We start from the raw sequence: 9,807 nt of genomic DNA, 5'->3' as shown, positions 1-9,807 counted from the left end.
TGGGTAGTTTAAGTGGGGGAATCTCACGGTAACAGAATAGAAGCTTCTAGGAAGGGCTTATAATTAAATTTCACATGATAACTTGGCAAACAAGTCATAAAATCAGGGACCCAAGGGGTAAAATAAAATCTGAAAGGTTGCCCTATTCGCTTGCCTATAAAGGCACCCTTTTCTTGCCCTAGAGAGGGGGGATAAGAATCCAGAAAATTAAAAGCGGCTAGGAATTTGAGAAAAACTACTGTTCCATTGAACTCCTTCCCTGATTTTTTTTAGTTTTCAATTTGCTGAAGCCATTCCTGATTCATTTAGTGTGAAGATGGATTGAATTTAGCTGTTTTAAGTTTGGACTGAAATCAGTTGAATTAGTACTCGTTTGAAACTGTTTTGTGGACTGGCTGAGCAATCATTTGGTTTAAAACTGTTTCACTGGCTGTTTCCTGCCGTTGATCTCTGTTATTGCTGTTGCAAATTCTTAATCCCGGTTTCCTTCCATTTCCAGGTACACCTTAAGCCTTATTGAGTGTGAAGTGTGGATATGAAGAACATAAATGAAAAGCAGCGAAATATTTTAAGTTGTTCATGATTCAGCCGGGTCTTCTTTAGTTCTATGTTTTAATAGCTTAGCTTTCATTCTAAGGTATTATAGAATTGTTATAAGTGATGCATCAACATGTTAATTTGAGTGTTTGAAGTTTAGCTTTGATTTGTTGAAATGGGTGTTCTGATTGGAGATGATTTGGGTTTGAAATAATCGTTAGGATAAATATAAGTTGGAAAAAAATGAATGATGTATAGCCTGTCGTGTTTAAGGCACTGTAATATTTTATTGTATGCAGAATTAGTTGTTAATGCGAGATTCAGTTAGGCATCCACGTTAAGGGCAGTTTGAGTTGCCTGATTTGTTTTAATTTTTCATAAATCAGTATGACGTTTTGACATTTGGTTAAGATAAGGTCAGACCTTATGGTTTGAAGTTAGGGCCTGTCGCTATTTGAAAGGCCGCAACATATGTTACTTTGGCCTTTAGTGAGGTTTGATCTCAAAGTACTGATCTCTTTTGAAGAACTGAGGATCGTGTTTGGGCTCATTTGGGCCCAGCGTGCTTATTAAATATAATGTGGCCATGGGGAAGGGAGTTTGAAACGGATTTGAGCTCCAAAATATGTTAATAAAAATTAGAAAGTCAGTGCTGTTGGTCTGCTTTTTAACTGACCATAGATTCATGAGCCCTGTATTGATTTAATTATATATTCCATATAGTTTAGATAATTGGCATCCTGTATAATTGTCTGCTTATGAAAATTGGGCTTAACAACGGCCCAATTGATAAAGTCACTACAAATTCGGCATCTTGCCATACGTTTGGGACACATTTCTCGCCACTACGAAATGAGGCTCACTTTGAGCCCAATCCTGAAAGGCAACTGCAGTCGTTAATTGGCTCTTGTAATTAGATTGACGCAATTGTTCTGAAGTGACTCAAATCCTTTTGATGTTTAAACACCCGTATTTAGTTAATTAATAATTGAGGTGCGCCATGCCAAACAAAAATGACAATTGCGTGACCCTCGCTTTATTAATCTTGTATTGATCCTTAGAATTCGAGGCGTGCCATATAGCAAACTCCATGGCCCTCGCAAAGCCAAAACGCGTAATTGCTTTAGGCGCATATTTTAATAATATTACTTTCCTAAATTCGGGTGCACATTTATGTGACCCAAATCCAAATCTCAACGAAGTCGAAATGTGTCAACAATCACGGGTGCACTGGTGCGACGTGGTTCGAGAAGCGTTTTCACGACGTTGCAATTCTTATTAAAAATAAAAATAAAAGCGGGTTACTAATAAAAGCACATAAGTTAGAACATGTTTTTGAAATCAGATAAAATTAAATACAACAGTGGAGCGACCGTGCTAGAACCACGGGATCCGAGGGTGCCTAACACCTTCCCTCGGGTCAATAGAATTCCTTACTTAGAATTTCTGGTTCGCAGACTCCATTCGGAAGTCGAAATTTTCCTCGGTTCGGAATTCAAGATAAACCGGTGACTTGGGACACCGAAAGCCAAACTTATCCCAAGTGGCGACTCTGATTTTTAAAAATAAATCCCGTTTCGATTGTCACTTCAAGTTGAAAATAACTCCCTTTATTATACCCTATTCCGGGGGTGTAGTGAAAAAGGAGGTGTGACAATTAGTACTATATTCACCACCCCTGTCAGACCTAAGTTTCTTGATATTTCTATCTAATTAGTTCTCTACTTCTGCCTTGTATTTTAAAAATATGCTTTCAGCTTCATCTTTTGACTTAAGAAGATATACCTTAGTATATCTAGAAAAATCATCTACAAAGGTTATGTAGTATTTCTTTCCACCTTTACTAACAGTGTTTTTGAAATCTGCTATGTCTGAATGTACTAGTTCAAGCAATTCTGTTTTTCTACTAGTTACATTCTTAAAAGGCTTTTTGGTATGTTTTGCTTCTACACAAACAGGACACTTAGAAAAATTATCAACATTAATTGCAGGAATTAATTCCATTTTTCTAAGTCTTTTTATAGAAGCAATATTAACATGCCCTAGTCTACCATGCCACAAATCAATAAACTCAGCAATATAAGCAGAATTGAAAGTACTAGCATTATTAGTAATCTCTTGAGCGATGTTTAGTACAAATAAACCCCCACTAAGGTAACCTTTCCCAACAAAGTCTCCCCCACGAGAAATAATAACTTTATCAGATTCATAAAAAAATTTAAGACCTGCTTTGTTGAGAAGCGCACCAGAAGCTAAGTTTCTACGAAGGGAGGGTACATACAGAACATTGTTCAAGGCTAAGGTTTTTTCAGAAGTTAGCTTAAGGAGAATTTTTCCTTTACCCATAACTCTAGCTGTAGTGGAGTTACCCATGTAGACACACTCGCCATCAGCAGATTCCTCAAAGTCGTGAAACATCTCTTTGTTGGCGCAAAGATGCCTTGAAGCGCCTATGTCCAGTATCCAGTCAGTCTTGTTAGCCACCATGTTTGCCTCAACAACTACAACAGCAATGACATCACCACCCTCAGTAAGGTTGGCTTGGACTGGAGCTTTTCCTCCATTCTTTGAGCTTTGTCCTTATCTCTGGTTGCACTGAAAAGCCTTGTGACCAATTTTGCCGCAGACATAGCAAGGTCCTTTCGACTTTTGACTATGGCCCTCCGGCTTATTGAAGTAATTCTGCTTCTTCACATGTCCTTTCTTCTGGCCTTTCTTCTGTTTTCCTTTAAACATGTCTTTCACAAAAGTACTAGAAGATTCCACAAGGTTAGCTTTAGAAGAATTAAGAGAGAGAGATTTCATCTTATCCTTAAGTCGTTCAGACTCCTCATCTTTGAGACGGTTTGCTTCCTCAGTCCTCATGTGACTTATTAGTTCTTGAAGAGTTAAGTTTTTCTTCTTGTGTTTTAGTTGATTCCTGTAATCACTCCAGGAAGGTGGAAACTTTTCAAGCAAAACATTAGCCTGAAGAATCTCACACATCTCCATGCCTTCGTTCAAAACATCAGTAGTTAAGTTCTCATACTCGTGAACCTGTTCCATGATTGGCTTATCGTCAACCATCTGAAACTTGATCCACTTTCCAACGACATACTTCTTTTTTCCTGCATCATCACCACCAATTTCTTCTCGAAACTGTCCCATATGACTTTAGCAGATTTATAATTTATAAACAAATCAAAGAGAGGGTTAGTCATATGGTTAAGCAAATGCCCTCTTACTGTTTTATTAACCTTTTCAAATTTTTTCTTAGCAGCATCATCATCAATATTAGCAGCATTAGAACTATTAGCAACAATATCAGCAGGATTATGATTAAAAGAAAATTAAAAGTTTCTGGGACCAACGCTTATGATTATGTCACGACCCAAAATCTAACCTTGATCGTGATGGCGCCCATCGTATTACAAGGCAAGCCTATTCCCAAAATTACTACTAATCTGATTATAAGAATTTAATAAAATATTTTCAATAATTTAATTCCTGATAAACTAAACCAACTCTAAATATAAATAATATAAAATACGGAAACGAATCCCAAATATCGGGGTGTCACTAAGTCATGAGCGTCTAAAACTATGAACTGAGATATATAAATTGTCTAACTATCCAAAGAAGAAATGATAAAAGGAGTAACAAGGTCCTGCGGACGCTGGCAGCTACCTTGCAGTCTCCAATTAAGGCCCGCCTGAACTCAACGATCGCCGCGCTCTAACTCACTTGGATCTGCACATAAAGTGCAGGGTGTAGTATGAGTACAACCACCTCAGTAGTAACAGAAATAACTAAGGAACTGAGCAGTAGTGACGAGCTGAGCAAAATAGTCCAATTATTTATTTTTCACAAAAAAAAAATAACAGGAATAAACAGGTAAATTCCATAACTCAGTAAATGCCACAAAGAAATTTAACAGATAAATGCAACAAAAGCAAAAGTAAATGCAACCTCACAACAATGTCACTCCATCACTCAGCACTCGCACTCAGCACTCAACACTCAACAGTCAATACACTGAACACTTTGCGCTCACTGGGGTGTATACAGACTCCGGAGGGGCTCACGAAGCCCAAGCGCTAAGCAGGACAACTCACGTGCTACCATATCAATACCTGGATCCGCACGGTCAACTCACGTGCTACGCGGACAACTCACGCGCTATGGTATCAATACCTGGACCCGCACGGTCAACTCACGTGCTACGCGGACAACTCATGCGCTATGGTATTAATATCCTCACAACTAGGCCCTCGGCCTCATTCAGTCATGTACCTCACTAGCCTCACCATCATCAACAAATAAGGGATCAGCCCACATCAAGTATCATAGCATATTACCAAATAATAGAGACTGAGGTAAACATGTACAATAATTATTATGACTGAGTACAAATAACGTGAGAATGAATAAAGCCTAAGCATGATCTCTAACACGAAGGCAAACAAGTTCAACAACAAGTAAACACATAACCACAGATAACAACCATTAGGCCTCACAGCCTCACGGGACGGACCAAGTCTCAATCCCTCGCGGTGCAAACCCACACCCCCGTCAGCTAGGATGGGTATCACCACCAAACAATCACATGATATTACTTTCTCCGGGTTTATACCTTCAAAGTCAGAGTTAAAACTGTTACTTACCTCAACAACATAAAATCCTACTCCGGGATGTCCTCGTTCTCAATTCGGTCTCCAAAAGCTCCGAATCTATCCAAAATATTGAATGACATGTCCTAATTAGTCTAGGTGATTAATTTCCATAATCTCAGGACAAGTCAAAATCAATGTCAAAGCCTCGGCTAATTAAGAAAAAAATTGTACACAATAAATACCATGCGAGGCACTATACAGTGAACTAAAATGCCGGAATTGAGGTGGTTCCAGAAGCCATCACGTTGGCTTTTTTTTTTCTCAGAAGTTCAAAACACCTAGTAATCATGGCATGTTAGTTTTATCTCCAAATTAAAGAACTGGAACAGTATATTAATGGAAAAATTTCCAATTCTTGAATCTTTTAAATTGTGAAAAATAAATAATTGGACTATTTTGCTCAGCTCGTCACTACTGCTCAGTTCCTTAGTTATTTCTGTTACTACTGAGGTGGTTGTACTCATACTACACCCTGCACTTTATGTGCAGATCCAGGTGAGTTAGAGCGCGGCGATCGTTGAGTTCAGGCCGGCCTTAATTGGAGACTGCAAGGTAGCTGCCAGCATCTGCAGGATCTTGTTACTCCTTTTATCATTTCTTCTTTGGACAGTTAGACAATTTATATATCTTAGTTCATAGTTTTAGACGCACATGACTTAGTGACACCCCGATATTTGGGACTCGTTTCCGTATTTATATTATTTATATTTAGAGTTGGTTTAGTTTTTCAGGAATTAAATTATTGGAAATATTTTATTGAATTCTTATAATCAGATTAGTAGTAATTTTGGGAATAGGCTTGCCTTGTAACACGATAGGCGCCATCACGACCAATGTTAGATTTTGGGTCGTGACAGATTATTTCCATCTAAAGGCTCAAGCTTTGAGAGATCAGGAAGTGTTTTGTTCAAAGTGGTGGCCATTAGTCAATATTATATGTAAAATCACTTTCAAATTGTAAGGAAAATCAGTAGATAATATTGACTAAGAACAAAAAGGAAAGAAGACTACAACTTATCAAAAATACTGTGTCGTGGCAAGCCACTGCCTTGAAAGTGATTTTGGCCCGACTGGGTGCAAATCGTTAAGGCCGGTCGCTCCCCAAGGTTCCACAACACCTCCAAACACGTGCACTCGTGGCTGAAAGTTTAGAATTTGCACAAAACAGTTGCCCAGGAAGAAGAGAAGATGAAGTATTTTATGTGTTGGATAATTAACAAAGAAGACTAGGAAGAAAGGAATGATTAGCTAGATGTATTCTTGGTTAAGAATTGAGTGATTATGATGGCTAATTCATAACCTATTTATAGGAAATTAAGGAGGTTGCATGTATGACAAGTGTCGAGAGACTTTTGACACTTGTCCTATTATGTTAGTCCACTTGGCTCCAATATTGACAAGTGTATCTTGTCTTCCATGCATGAAGACATTTGACTCCAATATTGACAAGTGTATCTTGTCTTCCATGCATGAAGACATATGGTAGATTTGCATAGCCATTTGTCAAAGCCATTCAACACTTGGCTTTAAGGCTTCATGCAAGAGGCCACTTGGAAATAGATAGGACATTTGAAAAATAAAAAACTCATGGCTATTGGTTGTAAATAGAATTTCAAAAAGAAATTTTTGATTTTGCATTATGAATTAATTCCAACAGTTGTTACCTAGTAAGCCTTCTCTACTGCCCTATTAACCATGTGAAAAAAGTAAGTTTCATTTTATAAGCAGCAACAACAACAATAATTACAATCCAGTGAATTCCAACAAGTGGTTCTGACGAGGTTAAAGTGTACGCAGACTTTACTCCTACCCCGGAGTGTAGAAAGGATATTTTCGAAAGATCCTAAGATGAAAAGAGAATATATATCAGTATCATCAACATAACCATAGGAATAATAGCAACATCATGAGACCAGAAAATAGATAAAGACAATAACAAAATCAGTGAATAAGGTCCGGTACTATAAAAAATAGAAGAATAGTATGGACACAACAATAATCGCTAGCAGTCTAGGACAAAACTTTATCAGACCGGCCTCCCACTGAACGAAGTAGAAAAAGGCTCAGCTATCGCCTAACCTACCACCCTAATGCTCCATCTAACTGTCATTTTACGAGCATTTGAGTTCTTCATTAACTATACTTGATACTAGTGAAACCCAATGATAAAATTCAACTTTATACTGATTGCCTACTTCTTAAATATTTTAAAAATCATGGAGTATATAATGGAAAAACCTGAACGCGACATTCAAAAAAGAAAGAAAAAAGATTCAAAATGATTCATCACATATGAAACCACGTTAGGCATCTTTACTTCTTTCAAACATCATGTGCATCATCAAATAATTTAAATTTCAGTACAATATGTTCTTAAAAAGTTGGGTGTTAATGCCAAGGTATAGTAATATGCTCGACAGTTGTACTTTGTATAACTGGTCCATAAATTATCACTTCAGACTACTTCAAAAGCATTTGAAACTTTTCATTATTCATTAGCTACTAAGTATTTTTTTTGGTTCTCACCCTGTATTCGGTATTCATATTTGGGGTCAAATAAATTCGAATTCATGCCGGAAAGTCCCATATTGTGGGGTAAAGTGCTCCCTAACAAATACGATACCGTACCCGGAGGCTCGAACTAGAAACCTCTGGTTAAGGATGAAGAAGCACTAACGACTCCATCTCACAACCCTTGTTGGTTATTCATTAGGTACTATTGTGCAGTATGAATTTGAATTAGTCGAACAAATTAGAAGCAAATTATTTTTGCACTAACAAGAGATATATTTATATTATAGTTGGGTTGAATGTAATATAATTAAGCAAGAGCAATATATTCTTGCTTTAATTTGAAGATACTTTTTTTTTTTTCAAGTGTAAAGAAAAAAATGGTATGTGAGCGACACGTGGAAGAAAAATGGTGCTAGTGGTGTTAGGTTGTGGGGGTCCAAAAGCATATGCGCGCATGAGAATTGATTCCGAGTAAGAAGGGGAGATAGTGAAGTAATTATCTTTTGAGGAACCAAACCCAACCATCCAAATAAGGAAAAAGGTCTTCTAAGTTTTATGAATCCACGTGATTGCCCCCTAATACTTTTTTTTTAATTTTTTTATTTGGTGTTTGATATTTGTATTGAGGTTTCGACTAATTTAAGTTTATTCTCAACATTCGAACTTGAGATCTCTAGTTAAGATTGGATGTCAATTCGGTTGCATTTATTGTTATATATCTGTATTGCTGAAAATAAATTAAATAATAATCTTTCTGAAAACAAAAAAAGAAAGTTAATAGAAATTAAATTCCGAAAAACAGTAAACTTCTTCAAAATAAATTCTGAAAACGTTGTAGGAACAAATCGAGCCCACTGAATACACAGTGTGTCCTTAAGGAAATTATTCCCCTCAAGTACCCGAGGTTCTGGAATATATCCTCCCAGGTTAACACGATTTAACTCACCAGTGTATCGGTACCTAAAACTCTGGTGATCGGCGAACCACTCGATGGTCGTAAAACACACTGAAATATTTTGTGCAGAAGAAGAAGAAGATTCAGAAAATTTAGTAAGTAAATATTCTGGATTTGAAGGTATATTTATAGCCAACTTGGTGCTGTTTCTGAAGAGGTTTGCAATCTTTCAGAACAGCCATAGCTGTTGGAACAGGTGTGACACTGTTTCAGAACAGCCATGGCTTTTTAAAATATTGCGGGAAATATAAAATGGATTTAAAATAAAGATTAATCAATCAATCGATCTTTGACAAATTCAAATCCAAATCCAAATCCAAAGCCGAAGCCGAAGCCGAGCCGAGCGAGCGACGACGGCGACGGCACGAGGCTTGCCTTCTTCTTAGCTCTTTAAGAGCTAAAAGATGGGTGTGACACTGTTTCAGAACAACCATGGCTTTTCAAAATATTGCGGAAAATATAAAACGGATTTAAAATAAAGATTAATCAATCAATCGATCTTTGACAAATCCAAATCCAAATCCAAATCCGAATCCGAAGCCGAAGCCGAAGCCGAAGCCGAAGCCGAGCCGAGCGAGCGACGACGACGACGGCGCGAGACTTGCCTTCTTCTTAGCTCTTTAAGAGCTAAAAGATGAGCTTCTCTTTATATACACAAAGATTTTCTTTCCTTCTACCAATGAGGGACAAAGTGCATAAGTGAAATGAACTCATTCAAAATTTCACTTCCCTCCATTTCTTTTTCCACCATTTTCCATTCACACCTCTTTTGTTATTATTTATTAATAACAAACCCAACAATCCCCCACATGAATGGGGAATGGCTATAAACTCAAAGGAGTGCACGGACGTGTATGTGTTTTACAAGGAAGAATTGATTGCATCTGGATAAGTAGGTTTCCCTTTGAACTTTCCGTAGTGTACTTATATCGGATATACTCGGTCAATCGGTAGATTTGATATCTTTGAACCGTCGAGCTTTGTTGTATACCTAGACAACATAAGTCACACAATCAATCCTTAACCATCTATGGTTCTCACAGTTGTGTTCGTTTCAGCCATGAGCACCGCCTGGTTTCATGAGTGCTTAGACAATGGGCCTTTACTTTCATTCTCCTTAAAGCAGCTTGCACTTCATACTCACATAGG

This window comes from Nicotiana attenuata, unplaced genomic scaffold, assembly GCF_001879085.1.
Source record: "Nicotiana attenuata strain UT unplaced genomic scaffold, NIATTr2, whole genome shotgun sequence".
Classification (NCBI taxonomy): Eukaryota; Viridiplantae; Streptophyta; class Magnoliopsida; order Solanales; family Solanaceae; genus Nicotiana; species Nicotiana attenuata.
The sequence above is the reverse complement of the archived record's forward strand: the minus strand, read 5'-3'. Positions refer to the sequence as shown.